This window comes from Hemitrygon akajei, chromosome 10 (assembly GCF_048418815.1).
Source record: "Hemitrygon akajei chromosome 10, sHemAka1.3, whole genome shotgun sequence".
NCBI classification, from domain to species: domain Eukaryota; kingdom Metazoa; phylum Chordata; class Chondrichthyes; order Myliobatiformes; family Dasyatidae; genus Hemitrygon; species Hemitrygon akajei.
Genome location: NC_133133.1, coordinates 83,726,224 through 83,747,559, shown reverse-complemented (window position 1 = coordinate 83,747,559; position 21,336 = coordinate 83,726,224).

The window sequence follows — 21,336 nt, the reverse complement described above, 5'->3', positions numbered from 1 at the left end:
TCAGGATTGAACCAGTGTCACTGGAATTTCGAGGCTGCACCACTGTACTGCTATACACCTGGGTCACACTGTTGCTGCACCCACTTTAGGTTCACACCTTGTAAAGTAGGTTGGACTGAATCTTGCCAGGTATGACAAAGGAAACTATCAGTATACAAGCCCTAAACCTAGGTTGTTCTATTGTAGGTCAGTAATAGCATGGGATCCATACCTTGATGAGGCCCCCAGCATTATACTGTGATATTTGACTGCAGACGGAAATCACATTCATTTTAATAGGGATTGTCAGCCTACATGGGAAGGTAAGTGGTTTGAAATTTTAGTTTTCTTTATTAAGTTGTAAATATTTTGTAATTAACTTCACAGTGAGACTTATGAGAATGATCCCAGGAATGAAAGGTTTAAAGACTAAGAAGCATTTGATGGTTCTGGGCCTGTACTCACTGGACTTTAGAAGAACGAGGGAAAAAAACTATCATTAAAAAAAACTATCAAATATTGAAAGGCCTAGATAGAGTGGACATGGAGACCAAGTTTCAAAAAGAGGGAGAGTCTAAGAACAGAGGGCACAGTCTCAAAATAGAAGGATGTCCCTTTAGAACAGAGATGAGGTGGAATTTCTGTAGCCAAAAGGTAGTGAATCAGTGGAATTCATTGGCACAGATGGCTGTGGAGGCCAAGTCTTCAGGCAGTGTTCTGTGGTCTATATTTAAAGCAGAGATTGGTGGGTTCTTGATGAGTAAGGGTATCAACAATTATGGGGAGAAGGCAGGAGAATGGGGATGAATGGATGGCTCAATGGGCCGAATGGCCTAATTCTGCTCATCTGTCTTATGGCTTCATTGTCCTAAAAGCTACATTGTCATTAATGTTGCAAATACTTTTATTGTATTCATTCAGGTCTATCGAAAAGCACTTCAAGTACCTGTTGGAACATGTGACCTAACTATAGTCCGTGGTCAGTAATGGAATCCCTGAGGCCCTCTTCACTTTTGCCAGCGACTTCAAGAGGGTGTTACCAAATATTACCAGCATTTCTGCATCCCAACAGTGGACCAAACACCCAGAACCATTGCTATACAACTATCAAAGATGCCTATTGAACCATTTCTTGCCTACACCTTAGCAAATCAGACCGCAAGGCTGTGTTTCTTCTCCCTGCACAGAAACATAAGCTGAAACAGAAGGATCTAGTACAGAAAATTATACAGTGTTGGTCTGAGGAAATAGATGAGCTTATACATGACTGCTTTGAGTCAGTAAATGTTTAAAGACTCAGCAGCCAGCCTAGATGTGGATGCAATCACCATTACAGACCTTATCAGCAAGTGTGCTGAGGACTCTATACCAAAGAGGATGTTCTGTGTTCTCCCAAACTAGAAACCATTGATAAAAGGCTCCCTACTGAAGTCTCGAACTGTCCAAATCAGGTGGCCCTGACTTTTATAAGGTATCATGCTACAACCTCTGCAAAATCATCAGGGATGCCTAGAGACAATATCCATCCAAAATCGAGATCCAGACTAACCATAAGTGGTGACAGGGCTAACATCATATAACGAGCTACAAATCGAAGTTGGGCAGTATCATGACAACATTTTTTTCAGAGAAGCCTAACACATTTGATGCAGATTTTGAAAAGAAGGAGAATGTAACGTCACCACCCAGCTTGACAGCCTTTAATGCACCTGAATCCAGAGTCATCATTGGAGGCGTAAGATCAGACTTCTGGAGAGAGAACCCACAGAGTACATCTGGCCTGGATGGCATCCCAGGCCATGTCTTTAGATTTTGTGTATTAGCTGGAGGGAATATATGCAGACTTTTAACCTCTTCTTGCTTTGATCTAAGGTTTCTTCCTGCTCTGTTGTGACCATTATCATCTAAATACTTAAGGAAAACTAAGTAACCTGCTTTAATGACTTTCCCCTGGTTACTCCAACGTCCACCATCATGAAGTGCTTTGAGTGGCCAATCATGGCATGCAATAACTCCAACCTCCCAGATAACCTCAACCCACTGTAATTCACCTACGACCAAAATAATCAACAGCAGAAGCTATCTCCCTGACCTATGCTCATCTCGGATTCATCTGGACGTAAAGGCAGCTTCCTTAGACTAATATTTATTGACTACAGCTCTGCCTTCAATAGAAAAATTCCAGGCAAAATCACCTCCAAACTCCCCCCTTTGCAAGTAAATCCTTGATGTCCTGGCCAACAGAACACTATCAGTAAGTAGCAACAGCTCTGACACGATTATCTCCAATGCTGGTTCCCCAGAAACTGGCATCCTCAGGATCCTATTCTACTCCCTGTACACACACGACTGTGTGGCCAGGTTCTGCTCTAAGCCTATCTAGAAAGGAGATTGCAAACCTTGTGACATGGTGTCATGACAACAATCTTTTTGTAAATGTCATTGACTTCAGGAAGAGAGAATGGCACAATTCAATGGTGCTGAGGTTGAGAAGGTTGACAGCTTCAAGTTTCTAGGAGTTCATATCACCAATAGTCTGTCTTGATCCATCCACATTGACGCCTCGGCAAAGAAAGCTCAGCAGTGCCTCCACTTTCTCAGACGGCTAAAAAAGCTTGGTATGTCCCTTTTGATACTCAACAGTTTTTAATGACCTTCCATGAAGATCATCTTATCCAGATGTATCATGGCCTGGTATGGCATCTGCACAAGAAACTAAAAAATTAGCTTTACTTGTCACATGTACATCAAAACATAGAGTGAAATGGATCATTTTGCATCAAATCAGGGATTGTGCTGGGTGGAGCCCATAAGTGTCAGCATCTTTCTGGCGACAACACAGCATACCCTTTCTACCTCTAACTGTATACCTTTGGAATGTGGGTGGAAATCAAGGAACTGCAGTTACAGTAAGAGCATACAGAATGTAGCAGGATTCAAACCCTGTTTGGTGATCACTACTGCTGAAGAACAATTGCACCTACCCCTAGGCTAGTGTGTCACCCCAGTGTACCACCATAATGAACTGATCTGCATGAATCAAGACACATTTTTCACTGTATCTTGGTACATATGGCAAAAAGAAACCAATTTGCCAATTCACCCTCTGCCGTGCCATTAAAATACTTTTTTTAAGGCTAATAGAATTAAAGGCTCTAGAGTGATGTAAAACACAGGGCTTTATCTTTTGATGGTGTTGTAGACAGAGTAGGTTTTCACTTTTAGGAAAACTCAACATCAGAGTTGGGTATTGTGAATCAAGAGATCAAACAAGAAATTCAGCAGAAGTACTTCTTATCCAGAAACTGGTGACAATTGAGAATTTACTGCACTGGGAGTGGTTAAAGTGAGTAATTTGGATGGAAGAGAAGGTAATAGATGGTTTTGTGGATAGAATTAGATGGGCACGGATAATAGGAAGCTGGGGCAGAGCGCAAGTACTTGGTTGGAGTGTCTCTATGCTGTTATTTCCCTGCCTGAAGAGCTCCTCTGTCTGAAGCAAGAGTGTGCTTCCATTTCAGAGCGGCTGATCACCTCGAGTGGAAACTGTGATCTCCAAGAGCCCATGTGAATTGCTCAAGGGACTGAGGAAGGAGAGTTGACAAAAAGCCTTTGCTATTTTTTATTTAGTCATTCTCATGGGACAATTCAGAAAAGCAAGTATTGCAAGGAGGTGTGGTTGTTGCTGAATCAAAATGTTTTAAATGGCTGCCATGCATTATGAGTGTAGATAAGAAATGTGCTTCAAACTTCCCACTCCAATAAAGTTAAAATACTTCCCATTTTATAGGAGAGAAATGCAAAGTGAATCCAAAGCTTAAGTTACAAGTCAATGTGCCTGAAATAAATTTCCCTTTAGAACATACAGACTTGAGACCATATAGAAGAACACAGAAACATAAAGTGACAAATAATAAATAAACCAACTTAACATAGAGCAGGTATAGAAACAACAAAATAGTGTTGGACTTGACTTCACACATTTCAATGATGCTTTAAAGTTCCTGGTGTTTTATTAATAGATTCATATCATATGAACTTTTGAAAGAAAACAATAGCAATTGCTTCCAGCAGTTTGTATTCTATTTAATTTGGGAACCTGCAAAATGTTTGCATGACATTTATCTTTCATTGTATATATAGACTCGGGAGAACAGAGCCTGAAAAACAAAGCATGTATTGATCAGCCAGAGTAAAATTGAGCAAGCTTGTTATTGCAAATGGAACGATTCATTGTCCTTTTAGAGAATGACTGATGAATTAGTGTGACACAGCACTTCAACTCCCCACAGCATACATATTCACCATTTATTTATTTTTTGCAAGACAGGAGGCCCTTTAGTCATTGGGTCCAGGCCAGCTTCCATCAGAGCAATCCCATTAGCACCATACCCAGTAACTCAGCAACTTCATCTTGTTCAGCTCTCCTTTGGTTCGCCTGCACTAAAGCCTACTTTACAATGGCCAACTGACCTATCAGAAATTCTCAGTATCTGGGAGCAAGACAGAGCACCCACACAGTGTGTGTAAACTCGATGCAGACAATACCAGGAGCTGTGAAGCAGTAGCTATGCAAGCTTGCCTCCCAAACAACTCGCTGAACTAAATCCAGCTGGCATCCTGTGAGTGGCCTATTTTTTCATTGTGACAGCCACTTGAGCATTTTGAAGACTAGAGTTAAAAAAAAACAAATCTGTAATCTGAGCAGTACACTTTGTTTTCTTCAGATGGCCCATCTGCCTGAGGTGACATGCACACAGCCAGCTTCCCATTTTTGGCCTTCTCGAAAGCTAAGTTTATCCTGAATCTAGCTACCCTGATGCCCATCCTTACCAATGAGCAGCTTCATTTACATCAATATGTAAAATCCTCAGCATTTTTTTTCAAATCTTATCTTGGGCTTGACGCTTGCAGCTGCTCCAGAATATGCATCTCCTAGAATTCAACATTCCTCCAACTCTTGTCTCTAGTACATACCTTGGTCTAGATGCTGAATTCCTCCCTAACCCCTTTTATCTCACCCTCTTTCTTTACTCTTCCCTAACTAGTAGCTCCATTCCAGGATCTAATGATTCTTCAAAGATCATTACTAATGCCTCCACAAACTCCTCAGCCTCCTCTTTCAGAACCCTGGGGTGTAGACGAATAGGTCCAGGTGACTTATCTACCCACAGACATTTCAACTTCCCAGGCACTTTCTCCTTATTTATAGCAACTACACTCACTTCTGCACCCTGACACTTTCAAACTTCCAGCATGCTGCTGGTGCCTTAACATGTCTGGTGCAAAATACTAACTCAGTTCATCCACTATTTCTTGTCCTCCATTACTACCTCTCCAGCTTCATTTTCCAGTGGTCCAATATACACCCACTTTTCCTCTTTATATAACTGAGAATACTTTTGGTATGCTCTCTATATTATTGAATAACTTACCTTCATGTTTCATTTTTTCTCTCCTTATGACTTTTCAGTCGCCTTCTGTTGGTTTCTAAAAGCTGCCCACTAACTTCCCACTAATTTGTGCTATAAGATATGCCCTCTCTTTTGCTTTTATGCTGTCTTTAACTTCTCATGTCAGCCATGGTTGCGTCTTTCTTTATTTAGAAAATTTCTTCCCCTTCGGGGATAAATCTATCCTGCACCTTCCAAATTGCTTCCAAAAACTCCAGCTATTGCTGTCATGATGTCATCCTTGTTAGAGTCCACTTCCAATCAACTTTGGCCAGCTCTTTTCTCATGATTCTGTAATTCCCTTTACTCCTCTGTAATACTCATCTGACTCTCAAGCTGCAGGGTAAATTCTAAAACATTATGGTGACCTCTCTTAAGGGTTCCTTTATCTTAAGCTCGCTAATCAAATCTGGTTCATTACACAACATCCAATGCAGAATTGCTTTTCCACTCATGAGCTCAACCACAATCTGCTCTAAAAGACCATGTCATAGGCATCCTATATATTCCCTCTCTTGAGTTCCAGCACCAACATGATTTCCCCAATCTACCTGCTTATTGAAATCCCCCATGACTATGATAATGTTGCCCTTTTTACATGCCTTTTTGATCTCCCATTGTAAATTGTACCCCACATCCAGTCTACTGTTTCGAGGCTTGAATATAACTCCTAACAGAGTCCTTTTACCCTTGCATTTTTTAACTCTACCCATAAGGATCCTCCAATCATATGTCATTCTTTCTAAGGATTTGATTTGAATTTTTATTTACACAGCCACCCCAACGCCTTTGCCTACCTGCCTGTCCTTTTGATACAATATGTATCCTTGAATGTTAATCTCCCAACTATGATCTTCTTTCAGCCACAAATCAGTGATGCCCACAACATAATGCCTGCCAATTTCTAACTGCACTGCAAGATCATCTATTTTATTCCATACACTACGAACATTCAAATATTACACCTTCAGTCCTGTATCCACCACACTTTTTGATTTTGTTCCCATCTTACATTTCAATTCATCCAATTGACTGCAATTTTGTCCTATCATCTGGCTGACTTTGCGCAGACTCACTTTTTTAATTTATTCATTTATGGGATGTGGATGTCACCAGCTAAGCCAGCATTTATTGCCCATCCCTAGTTTCCCTTGAGAAGATGCTGATGAGCTGCCTTCTTGAACTGCTGCAGTCCCTGAGGTGTAGGTACACCCACACTGCATCACAACCACAATGATTTCACTTTAGGGACTCACCATCTTGTTAACTCATGTTCTCACTATTTATTGCAATGAACTTATATTCACATTTGCACTCTGGTTGATCTTTTATTGATCTTGTTACAGTTACTATTCTATAGATTTGCCAAGTATGCCCACAGGAAAATGAATCTCGGTGTTGTATATGGAGATATATGATAGTAAAATTTACTTTGATCTACTGCACCAACTGCACCATCCTCACCCTTATCACTCCAATTCCCATTCCCCTGCTCAATTAGTTTAAGCCATTCCCAACTCTAGCAATCCTACACACAGGGTTATTGTTTCCCCCTTGGGTTCAGGTGTAACTCACCCTTTTGTACAGGTCATACTTTCAATGAAAGAGATCCCTATGATCCAGAAATCTAAAACCCTGCTCCCTGCACCAATTCCTTAGCCAGATATTCATCTGTAAATCATCCTATGCTTACTCTCACTGGTGCATGGCATAGACAGCAAATGCAGAGACTATACTGTGGAAAACCTGCCTTTCAGCTTTCTAACTATATTCTCTCTTCAGGGAATCCTTCATCTTCCTACCTGTCACATTGATACCGTAGCAATTTTCTGTAAAAGCAGGATGTCCAGCTGGTAGAATGTTGCGGTTGTGGCTAGATAAGAGATAAGAGGCTATGATGTTCAGCTTAGGAATGTTATGTCAGCCAATCAGTATGGTGAAATTGGGAGAAGATTCCAGAGAGAGCTGGGTGAAGAGAGATTTGTGACAGACACTAATGGGGTTTGTGGTCTTTTTGGCAGGAGACGAAGCAAAGAGAAGATCGGGAGAAATGGCATAGGATTCAATCTGACAGGAAGACACATTTGCAACGAGTACTTTGCAAGAACGGAGTCCAAGTTTGGAAGCTCTGCCAGTGATTGGTGATGAGAAATCAGCATCATGAGTAATGGTTATACCCATCTTTTGGACAATAAAAAGCTCTAATGCAATGTGCATATTTAGACTGGTTTAATTGTAATGGGCCCTTTTATTTTTTTTTCCTTTCTCCTAATAATTGTTTGATAAAGCTGAGATTAGTAAATACACTTTCCTTTATAATTGTATGTGGTGTACGCTCCATTATTTCTTGCCAATTGATAATTGTGTATGGGCAATATTTACACAGTATTCACTCAAACTGGATTTCTACCTCTCACCTTCACACTAGTGACAATTTACAGTGGCCATTTAACCTACCCACCCTCACACTGATAGAGTTTTTAAGCAAACTCCATACAGACAAGAGGCCAGGAATGAAGCTGGGTCTTTGCCACAGTGAGACAGCAGCTCTATCACTTTAAATCCTGTGTAAAACATAGAGTCTATGATCAGTTCCTGCAGTCCCATAGCAGCAGAGCCCTGGGTTCGTGTTCAAGGACCCTTCAGAGGACCAGAGGGCCAGAGGACCACAGTTGCAACAGATTTTGTAAATAAACTTGTGGATGAGTGTGTCCACTGTTATGACCCCAGCCCCCTCCTTTGTGAGAATCGCAAGAGAGAGAGAGAAGCCTTAAGGTTTGGAATGTGGTCTGGCCTCTCAGCCAGACAAAAGCCATGGACATAGCCATTGTCTCTTGGAGACACCTTTGTGAAATGGGGACTGGACTACGTGCAAACCCTCAGGGCAACGTGGGCTGGGTGATGGGGAAAGATTGCCACAGCCCGCCCTGATTGACAGCTACAACCCTGCAAGTCCCGATAAAAGGTGGGCTGCCGAGGCGGCCCCTCAGACGCACCAAGGAGACACACGAAGAAGACACGATAGCGCTTCCCGTCAGAGCGGGAAGCCATTTTGAAGGAAGCCACGTGCGTTAGATTCCGGATCGGGAGTCTGTGGCTGAAACCAAAGGAAAACCGTTTTAACTAACAACCGGGATTTGCTTTGCAAGGACGACGGGCAAGTGTTCCTTTTTCTCACCAATCCTCTCTCTCCAACACGTGAAATGCCAGCGGTTCCCAAACGGAAAAGCCTGCAGATTTATGAGTGACTGTTATATTCCCTTGGACTCAGTATTATCCCCTAGTCAACGATAGAGCTTATTTCTGATTGATTATTACTATACCTGTGTTTTAGATTGAGTTTTGACGACGTATATGATCTGAATGTTTTGTATTAACCATACGTTTGTGCCCCTTTATAAATAAAAAGCGTTTGAAAATAGTACCATCAGACTTCAGCGGACCTCTCTATCTTTGCTGGTAAGTCACCCGGTTACTGGGAACATAACAAGTGGGGTACTCATCTCGGGATTTGAAACCAAAGGGGAGGGTCAGTGAATCGGGCTGTAAGTCCAAACTTGAATCTGGTTACGCAGGTAGCCAGACAGAAAACCAGCAAAGATGGACGTGGATGAATTTATGAGAAACCCGACTCCGGGGGCGCTAGGGGCAGCTACCAAATTAGACTTGGTAAATCTGGCAAAGGAGTTAGACCTCACAGAGGTGAGGTCATCAATAAAAAAGCAGGAAGTGCGAAGGGTCATAACTCAGTATCACATTGGGAAGAAGGTGTTTGCAGCTGAGGATTTGGAAAATATCCCCGAAAAGAGATTAGCAGGTGGGACAGATCAGTTAGAGTTGGAGAAAGTAAGGTTGGAACATGAATTTAAAGTAAAGCAGCTAGAAGCAGCTGAGAAGGAAAAGGAAAAGGAACGGGAGCAGGCGTTCAAACTAAAGGAATTAGAGGTGATACGGGCTCATGAGCTCCAGCTAAAGCAGCTGGAAGCAGCTGAGAAAGAGAAGGAAAAGGAACGGGCTGAGAAAGAGAAGGAAAAGCAAAGAGAGTATGAGGAGAAAGAGAAACAAAGGAGCCATGAGTTGGAGCTGGACAGGCGAAGGCAAGAGCGAAGAGCTCAAGGGGTAGAGAGAGAGGAGGGGTTTGATGTTAGTCGGGCGTTGAGGTTGGTCCCCCCATTCGAGGAGACGGATGTTGATAGTTATTTCTTGCTTTTTGAAAAGGTGGCAGTGAATCAGAAGTGGCCCAGAGAGCAGTGGGTGGCGTTGTTACAAAGTGTGTTACGAGGGAAAGCACAGCGGGAATATGCAGCGTTGCCCCCGGAAGGGGAAGGGAATTATGACCAAGTAAAGGAGGCCATTCTCCGGGGTTACGAGTTAGTACCTGAAGCGTATAGACAGAGGTTCAGAAATTTAAGGAAAGGGTGGAATCAAACGTATAACGAGCTAGCCCATGAGAAGGGTGTGCTCTTGGACCATTGGTGCACCGTGGAAAAGGTGGCCGAGAATTATGGGCGTATCAGGGAGTTATTTTTGATTGAGGAATTTAAAGGTTGTGTTCCGGAAGAGATCCGGATGTATTTGAATGAGAGAACGAATCAGTCCATCTCAGAAATTGCTAGGTTCGCAGATGAATATGCCCTAACCCACAAGACAAAGTTTTCCTCGCCAAAAAGTTACCAGAGAGACCGTGGGAATGGTAGAGAAAGCCCGCCGGCTGAGGCGGAGATCCCGCTGGGAGCTAGTGGTAAAAAAGAGGAGGAGAGGCAAGATGGCAGGAGAGGTCCTGGCTTGACCTGTTTTAATTGTGGAAAGGTGGGTCATATTGCATCAAAATGCTTTGCTCCGAGAAAGGAGCCAGAGAGAGGGAAAGCAGTGATCCCTATCGGGTGTGCAGTGGTAATCAGAAAGTCAGCAAGAGGGTCCCAGGTAAGCAGAGAGCGCGAGGGGTCGGAGATTTATCTGTCTCACAGAACTGTGTCTGTGAGGAAGGGGGACCCACCAATTCCCGTACGGATTTGGAGAGACACAGGGGCGGAGCTATCCTTGATTAGCCATAATGTGTTAAAATTCGGACCTCGGACAGGAGAGGTATCCCTGAGAGGCATAGGAAACCGGACCGAGGTAGTGCCTTTGCATAGGGTCCTTCTAGATTGTGAGTTGGTGTCGGGACCAGTGGAACTGGGGGTCCTGCCGGAGTTGCCGGGGGAAGGCGTGGACGTCCTTCTGGGTAACGACCTAGCGGGTGGGAAGATGGGTGCAGTCGTGAAGCTGACAACCCAGCCCGTGAGAATTGAGACCCCTCCCTCAGATCCAAAAATCTATCCCGCATGCGCAGTCACTCGCAGCCTGTCGAGAGCGGCAGCTGAGAACGAGAGCAGTTTAAAATTGGCCAGTTTTGATTTGGCCCAGACGTCTTTACCAACCCTGTGCCACGAGGGTTTCGAGGGTGGTAAAACGAGGAATAGTAACGTAAAAGGGGGTAAGGGAGAGAAGGTAGATCTGTCCTTAGCGAAGAGAAAGGTCCTAGAGGTAGGAAATAAAGATGAGAAACAGATAAAGCTGTTAAAAGGTCCAGGGTTGGACATGGATGATCTGTCTGGTTTGGCAGGACTGTTTGAAGAAGTTGAAAATTCTAAAGGTGTTCCCGATAATGAAATGAGGGCAGTCCTAGATGAAAAGGATGCCATTACCTTGAAGAAGTCTGCTGGGTTGGCAGATGGGGTTGTTTCAGCCCGCAGGGTTGAGTTTACTCCGGAAGTGAGTTGCCCAGAGAGTAACTGGGAGGATCAGGGGAATTTAGAATTTGAAAAGGGTATGGGTATTGAAAGCCTGGAAGAGGCCAATGCCCCATTTGAGTGTGTCCAAGATGGGGATGCACGTGGTCCTGAACCTAGTCACGGAGCTCAGAAAAAGTCTGAGGTATTTGACTCAGCTGGACGAGACGGCCGTCCTTTTGGATCAGATAGACTTGGTTCGGGGAAGAAAGGGTTAACCTTGGGAAGTGTGAGTTCCCCGATGGTTGTGCTGAAGGGGGTGTTCAGAGTTAATGTGGAGTTTACGAATGGGGAGATAACTGTTGTTGTGGAGGAGAACGGTAAATCTGTAGTTCCCAAATCGAATGAAAAAAAGTTAAAGTCTAGATTGATGCCTGCGCATCGATTACGGTTGATTTGGAATGTAAGGGTGCCTCACATGCTATTGTTATTCAAGAAAGCGCTGTGAGGAAGCCGAAATTTAAATGCGGCCGGAGAAAAAGGTTCGAACTGAAACACATCATCCTGCATGGTCTTGACAAAAGGGTTAACTACCTGTGCAGCATTAAAGAATTGGGTGGAAATTCCCATGATGGACTAGGTTGGGGGCACGGAGTTAAGAGAATAACCCTCGTGGAAAGAATAGGCGGGAGAGTACCTCGCCAAATTACTCAAGTTCCCCACGGGGGGACTCCCCGGGAAAGAGGCGATGGTTAATAGAAATGCCATTTTTAAATTGCAACGCCGGTTGTACGGGTTTGCGCCAAAGCCTGTGAATAATAAATTTATTATTATTTGGAGACCTGCTGGTGAAATAACACAACCGAAACGATTAGTATTTGTATAAACTTTTGTAGATGCACCTAAGCTAAGATCACACCTCCTTAGTTTTGTTGCTGAAGAAAATAAATAAATAGGTGGTTATTGAGCTGAAGTTTGATGCTACAAGACTTTAGTACGGTACGTGATGTTAAGATATTAAAGAAAGGGGCACAGTAATTGTTATCTGTTTAGATACTGACTTGAATGTATAACGGTAGTACTCTGTGAAAAGGAAAGCTTGTGTAGTATGTTAGATTCCAAAAATCCTGTACGACTCTGTACCAACTTGTTTTTAACCGCTGGTAAAAAACTTTTAAGAGGGGAGATGTTATGACCCCAGCCCCCTCCTTTGTGAGAATCGCAAGAGAGAGAGAGAAGTCTTAAGGTTTGGAATGTGGTCTGGCCTCTCAGCCAGACAAAAGCCATGGACATAGCCATTGTCTCTTGGAGACACCTTTGTGAAATGGGGACTGGACTACGTGCAAACCCTCAGTGCAACGTGGGCTGGGTGATGGGGAAAGATTGCCACACCCCGCCCTGATTGACAGCTACAACCCTGCAAGTCCCGATAAAAGGTGGGCTGCCGAGGCGGCCCCACAGACGCACCAAGGAGACATGCTAAGAAGACACGATAGCGCTTCCCGTCGGAGCGGGAAGCCATTTTGAAGGAAGCCACGTGCGTTAGGTTCCGGATCGGGAGTCTGTGGCTGAAACCAAAGGAAAACCGTTTTAACTAACAACCGGGATTTGCTTCGCAAGGACGACGGGCAAGTGTTCCTTTTCTCACCAATCCTCTCTCTCCAACACGTGAAATGCCAGCGGTTCCCAAACGGAAAAGCCTGCAGATTTATGAGTGACTGTTATATTCCCTTGGACTCAGTATTATCCCCTAGTCAACGATAGAGCTTATTTCTGATTGATTATTACTATACCTGTGTTTTAGATTGAGTTTTGACGATGTATATGATCTGAATGTTTTGTATTAACCATACGTTTGTGCCCCTTTATAAATAAAAAGCGTTTGAAAATAGTACCATCAGACTTCAGTGGACCTCTCTATCTTTGCTGGTAAGTCACCCGGTTACTGGGAACATAACACCACAAAAAAATCATTCAGAGCCTTCCCCAGCCAAAAGTTTTCACTCCCAGATGAGTTCAAAGCTTCTTATGCTCATTTTGACTACAGAATATGGAGGCACCCTTATGAACTCCCACTGCCCTCAATGACTGTGTGATTTCAGTCTCTGAGGCTGATGTGATAGCATCCTTCAGGAGAGTGAACCCACAGAAGCATCTAGCCCAGATGGTGCACCTGGCTGACACTGAATACCTGTCATAATCAACTGGCTAGAGTGTTTAGTATTATCTTTAATTTCTTGCTTCGGCAGTCTGAAGTACCCACCTGCTTTAAGCTTCAGATTGGTACCCAAGAAGAATGTGACACCCTGACTCAATGACTATTAAGCAGTTGCACTTACATCCATTGCAATGAAGTGCTTTGGAAGGTTGGTGATGAAACATATCAAGTCCTAGCTGAGGAGTGATTTGGATTCACTCTAATTTGCCTACCGTTAGGACAGGTCAACAGGAGATGCCATTTCATTGGGTTTCACTCAGCCCTGGAACATCCGGGCAGCGAAGATGCATATATCAGGATGCTCTTTATTGACTACAGCTCAGCATTCAATTCCCTCAAAAATGTGTAATTCCCTCAAAACTAATCAATAAGCACCAAGTCATTGGTCTCAATGCCTCCTTGTACAAGTGGATCCTTGATTTTCTCATATGTGGACCCCAGTCAGTTTGAATGCTATTACCTCTTACAAAAGAATCCAGGGGACAGAGGTGACAACAAGGCTTCACTCCCAGATGAACTCAATGCCTTCTATGTTGACTTTGACCATCAAAACATGGAGGCAACTTCACAAGCTTCCACTTCCTCCGATGACCCTGTGATTTTTGTCTCTGAGGCTGATGTGAGAATATCCTTCAGGAGGGTATACCAACAGAAAGTATCTAGCCCGTATAGAGTACCTGGTCAAGTACAAAAGACCCACACTGATCAATTGGCTGGAGGGATCACCAATATCTCTAACCTCTTGGTTCGGCAGTCTGAGGTATCCACCTACTTCAAGCAGGCTTCAATTATACCGGTGCCTAAGAAGAATGTTGTTACCTGCCTCAATGATTTGAGAGGTTGGTGATGAAACATATCATCTCCTACCTGAAAAGTAACTTAGATCTGGTCCAATTTGCCTACCAGTACATCAGGTCCACAGCAAATTATATATTTCATGGGCTATTCACTCAACCCTGGAATATCTGGACAACAAAGGTGCATAGATCAGGATGTTCTTTATTGACTACAGCTTTGTATTCAATACTATCATTTCTCAAAACTAATCAGTAAGCTTCAAAACCTGTTCCTTGATACCTTCTTTGTACAACTAGAGCCTCGATTTCTTCACTTGCAGACTCCAGTCAGTTTGGATTGGCAACAACATCTCCTCTATGATAACCATCAGCACAGGTGTGCCACAGCTATGTACTTAGTCACCCCCCTCCCCCGCCACCCCGCTCTACTTGCTTTACACTTTTGACTGTGAGGCTAAGTACAGCTCCAAAGCCATATTTAAATTTGCTGATGACACCACTGTTGTTGGCCAAATCAAAAGTGGTTACAATTTGGCATATTGGAGGGAGATTAAGAATCTGTCTGAATGGTGGCATAACAACAACTTCTTACTCAACATCAGCAAAACCAAAGAGCTGATTATTGACTACAGGAGAAGGAAATCAGAGGTCCATGAGCCAGTCCTCATGAAAGGATCAGAGGTGCAGAGAGTCAGCAACTTCAAATTCCTTGGCACTATCATCTCAGAAAATCAGTCCTGGGACAGTCACCTCCACTTTTTAGGAAGTTTGCAGAAGTTCAGCATGTCATCTAAAACTTAGACAAACTTCTATAGATGCACAGTATCGTGTATCCTGACTAGGTGCATCATGGCCTGGTATGGAATCCCCAAAGCCCATGAATAGAAAAGTAGTGGATACAGCCCAGTTCATCACAGGAATAGCCTTCCTCACCATTGAATGCATCTACAAGGAATGCTGCCACAATAAAGCAGCTTCCATCATTAAGGACCCCCACCACCCAGTACATGCTCTCTTCTCATTGCTGCCTTCAGGAAGGAGGCATGGAAGCCTTAGGTCCCAAACCATCAGTTACAGGAACAGTTGTTACTCTTCAAACATCTGGGGGAGGTCAATTCAAGTCACGTCAAGTTGAGTTTATTGTCTTCTGCAAAGTGATGTACAGATACAATGAAAAGCTTTCTTGCAGTAACATCAGAGGCACTTGGCTACAGACAACACACAGAATATAAACTAAACCTAAATTAATCTGAATCAGAATCACAAACCAGTTTATTTCATTTACATATGTCATGATTTCTTTTTTTTCGCAGGAGTTCTGTGCAAGACACAAAAATTGCTCTAAGATTTTTACAATAAAAATTAATAAAACATTACAAAAGAGTAATCATGAGGTAGTGTTTATGAGCTTGTGGACCATTCAGAAATTTGATGGCAGAGGGGAAGAAGCTGTTCCTAACATGTTTGAGTGTGAGATTTCAGGCTCCTGAACCCCCTCCACAATGGTCACACTCATGGAGGGCATGTCCCAGGTGGTGAGGGTCCTTACTGATGGAAGCTTTTGAAGGCATTCTCGATGGTGGGGAGGGTTGTGCCTGTGATGGAACTGGTTGAGTCTACAATCCTCTGCAGCCTCCTTTGATTCTTTGCTGGAGCCTCCATATCAGGTGGTGATTGAACCAAACAGAATGGTATATCTGTAGTAATTTTGTAAAGTCTTTGGTGACATACCAAATCTCCTCAAACTCCTAAAGAAGTTGGCTGCTGTTCCTCTATTAGAACTCAGAGCTCAAAACCATCATCCTGTCAGTATCAATAAACAAGCTTCAAAACCTGAGTCTTTGTACCTCCCTTGGCAACTGACTTCCTCATTGGGAGACCAGTCAGAGCAAATCAGTAATAGCATCTCCTCCTCGCTGACAGATGCGCTTCAAGGATGTGTGTTTAGCTCACTGCTCTGCTCTCTGCTCTCTCTACACCCATGACTGAGTGGCTAGGCACAGCTCAAACACATCTATAAATTCACCGATGACAGCACTGTTGCCAGAATCACATATGGTGATGAGGGGATGTACAAGGGTGAAATGAATTGGCTGGTTGAGTGCTGTTGCAACAACCTTGCACTCATTGTCAGCAAGACCATGGAACTGATTGTGAACTTCAGGTAATGGAAGTCAGTGACGGGTTAGCAGTGGAAAGGCTGAGCACCTTCAAAACCCCGAGTGCCAACATTTCAGAGGGTCTATCCTGGGCCCAACACATTGATGCAATCGTGATGGAAGTGTGCTGAGAGAGAGTAGAGCAGTGGGCTAAACAGGCATCTTTGAGGTGCGCCTGTGTAGATTGTCAGGAAGGATGCTATCACCGGTCCACTCTGACTGTAGTCTCCCAATTAGGAAGTCAAGAATCCAGTTGTACAGAGGCCCAGGTTTGGAAGCTTTTTGAATAGTACTGATGTGATGATGGTGTTTTACACAGTATTGCTCATGTCCAGGCTGGACAGCCAATGAATTTGCATTCACTGCGTCCTGTTGTGACAGTAGGCAAATTGCAGGGGATCCAGGTCCTTGCTCAGGCAGGAGTTAATTCTAGCAGTGACCAGCCTCTCAAAGCATGTCATCACCGTAAATGTGAGTGCTACTGGCTCATGTCAATGAAGCACCTCAGGCTGTACTTCTTGGGCACTGGTATGATTGATGCCCTTTTGAAGCAGGTGAGAACCTTCAAATGAGTAGTGAGTGGTTGAAAATTATCCATAAATTATACCACACAGTGGAAAATAGGATGGGGCAAAAGCAAAACCTCAGTGTAAAAGAAACCCACGATTGAAAACAAGTCCATGGCCATGTAAGAGATATTTCATTGCTGTTGTAGGGTTAGGTTTGTGGACTTATGTTTAAGATCCAGATTGAAGGCCCTACTTAGTTGATATCTGAACTTCACAAAAACAGTAACAATATTTTCCCCTGTAACTCCAGGGTTTTTCTCCTTTATTAAATATTTATTAATTGGTTTCAGTAGAAAATTTAAATTTAAAAGTGCACTCCTCAGAAAGATGTACAAATTGCCAGTTGAAATTAAGTTATTGGAAATCCTAATCTGGGATAAATTTTGATCAAAGGTGTTAAGATTCAGATTTATCTTAACCAGGTTAAATGTAATCTGGAATGTGAAAGATGAATTTTCTTCATTTATTGAAACAAATTAACTTTAAAGGCTGTAATTTTCCCTTTTCCTATCTACTTACCCAAATAAACAAAAATAACTAAACTACTCAGTCTAAGCTGAGGGTTTTGTGGTATATCTGCATAATTATCTCAGTTGGACATTTCATATCATTGTAGCATCAAATTGCTGAACTTATCTCAAATGTTTAATTTGCCTGCTTTGTGAATTAAAATCTTTGCAAATCCACTACAATACAGACTGACATTCTGATCTCCAGCTAAATTATATCACTGTTTTCATATTAGTTCTGGTCTTTAAAAGTTTTCCGATGGTGATCCAAGTACTTTGAATTGAATTGAAGGACAGTGTTACATTACTGCCCTTACACGTACAGAGTAAATGTTCCCGTTTACATCTGGCTATTTATAAAGTACACTCATAATCTGGAAATCACATCAGATGCTTAAACCTCGGGATTGCCTTTATGCTGGAGAAGGCAGAAACCACAACAGTTATATAATCAAGTGGAAACACATGTATTAACAGGCCTACTTCAATCAAAGAAGCTATGCCGAGTTATTTTTCATTGAATGGTTTTACTGTTGCTAACCACTGGATATCTCATTGCATATCATTCCTGCTCCAGCATCAGTGACTGCACCAAAGTACCAATTATTAAAGGGATTCCTATCTAACACAAGTGTTTCCATGGAATGCTGTAAATTTAGTGCATAGACAATTATACCTAAATGCATATTAATATTGTCATGACACTTCAGTCAAAGGGATTTGATGACAGAGCTCTGTAAAACAACATATCATTTGTACGACGCTATAACCTTTGTGTTTTCATCTTAACATGGAGGAGAAAGAGATCACGCCATCTTTACATCTCCTTCTCCAATGGAAATTAATCAGAGCCTGATTTGTAACTGAGGCAAAAAAGTCATTTTATCCTTTGATTCTTGTTGATACTTCCGATCACAATCAGAGTAATATTTGGTCTTTGGGGGTAGGAGGTTCAGAAGTTACTGGGTTAAGGTAGGAGAAGATATTAGACCAGCTTAGCTTGTGGTGGGGCAAATGACCCACATATAGCCATCAGCTGAGTACAGGACTGGAAAGATGGCTACATGCCTTTTATGATCAAATAAGTAGCCCATGCTCATTTAAACTGGACCATGAAAAATTGCCCATTAATAAAAGGACCTTTGATATGAATGAAATTACATCACAAAGTTGTAGGTAATAAGTTAGCCATTAGGTAATTTGAAATAATCTCTGTTATAATGGGGAGATGTATGACTCAGCTGCATACAGCCATCTTTATCTTTCCCCTCAAGCTGGTTAAACAAGCAGAGAAGACAAAAATAACCAACTGTCCAGCTCAATTAATTGCAGAATTTGAAATGTAATTGTGTATGTCTGGTCAACAAGAGCTGTCCTGGCACTAAAGAGCACTGTCTTATTGCAGGGTACAGCTGGCATGGGCATGGGAGGCTGCCCCTAATACTCAGATGCGAACTTTGAGGTGTCTGTCAATAGGATGTCCTGCAAGGCACAGGTTTTTGGAAGCCTCAGAGAAGAGTTGAGAGGTAGCAGTAAATGAGATGGATATCCTCACCCTTTCCCATCCCTTGCTCCTTCTTCATTCCATACTGACAAGAGGTCCCACTTGCCTGGATTACCTTTCTATCTACACTACCACCAGAACAGCCTTAGGTCTCAACGATGGGGAGGCTGAAGCGCAGAAAGAATGTGAGGGCCATGGTTTCAAGATAAAGAGTATCATTTAGAACAAAGATATGTGGAAATGTCTTCTAGCAGATGGTAGTAATTCTCTATATTTCTCTGCCCAAGTCAGTTGTGGAGGCTGGCTCATTAGAAGTAAAGTGAAAGTAGATCAGTTTTTGAAAGAATTGGGAATTGAGGGCTGTTAAGATAAAGACATAAAGTTATATGACATGGAAACAGGCAGGTCAACCCAACCAGTCCACGCTGACAAATATTTCCATCTAATGTATTTTCATTTCTCTGCACTTAGCCCATATCCCTCTATACCATTACTATCCATGCCCCAGTTTAAGTGTCTTTTAAATGTTGTTAATGCACCTTCCTCTGACAGTTCAGTCTATATTTTTCTCCGGGTGAAAAAGTTGCCTGTTATGGTCCAATTAAATATTTTCTGAAAATGTGTCTCTGCCCATACATTTGAATGTTTGTTTGCTTCCACAGATGCCGCCTGACTTGCTGAGTTCCTCCAGAATTTTGTGTGGTTTGCTCTGGATTTCTAGCATATGCTGAATCTCTTGTGTTTATAAATCTTTTCCCTCTCACTTTAAACCTATGCCCTCAAGTTCTTGATTTCTCAAGCCATGGGAAAAGACTTTGAACATTGACCCTAAGTATGCCCCTCATAATTTTATACACATCAAGAAGATCTCCGCTCATTCGCCTATGCTACAGTGAAAATTGTCCCAACCTGCTAAACCTTTCTCCATAATTCAGTCTCATGAGTCTCAGTAACATCACCATAAATATCTTCTGCACTCTCTCCAGCTTAATGGCAAGTTTTCAATAGCAGAGTAACCAAAACTGAACACGGTATTCCAAATGAAGCCTCACCAACAACATCTCAATTTCCACATTCAATACATTGATTGATGAAGGTCAACATGCCAAAAGATTTCTTTACCATCCTGTCTACTTATGACTCTACTCTCAAGGAACAGTGTACTTGTACCCCTAGGTACCTCTGTTCTACAACACTCCCCAGGGCCTTAGAACATTAGAAGCATAGAACATTACAGCACAGAAACAGGCCTTTTGGCCCTTCTTGGCTGTGTCAAACCATTTTTCTGCCTAGTTCCACTGACCTGCACCTGGACCATATTCCTCCATACACCTCTCATCCATGTACCTGTCCAAGTTTTTCTTAAATGTTAAAAGTGAGCCCACATTTACCACTTCATCTGGCAGCTCATTCCACACTCTCACCACTCTCTGTGTGAAGAAGCCCCCCCCCCCAATGTTCCCTTTAAACTTTTCCCCCTTCACCCTTAACCCATGACCTCTGGTTTTTTCTCCCCTAGACTCAGTGGAAAAAGCCTGCTTGCATTCACTCTACCTATACCCATAATAATTTTATACACCGCTATCAAATCTCCCCTCATTCCCCTACGCTCCAGGGAATAAAGCCCTAACTTATTCAACCTTTCACACAGAAAACTCAGTTTCTCATGTCCTGGCAACATCCTCGTAAACCTTCTCTGCACTCTTTCAACCTTATTAATATCTTTCCTATAATTCAGTGACCAATACTGCACACAATACTCCAAATTCAGCCTCACCAATGCCTTATACAACCTCACAATAACATTCCAACTCTTATACTCAATACTTTGATTTATAAAGGCCAATGTACCAAAAACTCTCTTTACAACCCAAGTGACACCATTTTTAGGGAATTTTTTATCTGTATTCCCAGATCCCTCTGTTCGACTGCACTCCTCAGTGCCCTACCATTTACCTTGTATGTTCTACCTTGGTTTGTCCTTCCAAAGTGCAATACCTCACATTTTTTTGTATTAAACCCCATCTGCCATTTTTCAGCCCATTTTTCCAGCTGGTCCAAATCCCTCTGCAAGCTTTGAAAACCTTCCTCACTGTCCACTACACCTCCAATCTTTGTATCATCAGCAAATTTGCTGATCCAATTTGCCACATTATCATCCAGATCATTGATATAGATGACAAATAACAATGGACCCAGCACTGATCCTGTGGCACACCACTAGTCACGGGCCTCCACTCAGAGAAGCAATCCTCCACTACCACTCTCTGACTTCTGCCATTCAGCCAATGTCTAATCCAATTTACTACCTCTCCATGCGACTAGCGACTGAATCTTCCTAACTAACCTCCCATAAGGGACCTTGTCAAAGGCCTTACTGAAGTCCATGTAAACATCATCCACTGCCTTCCCTTCATCCACTTTCCTGGTAACCTCC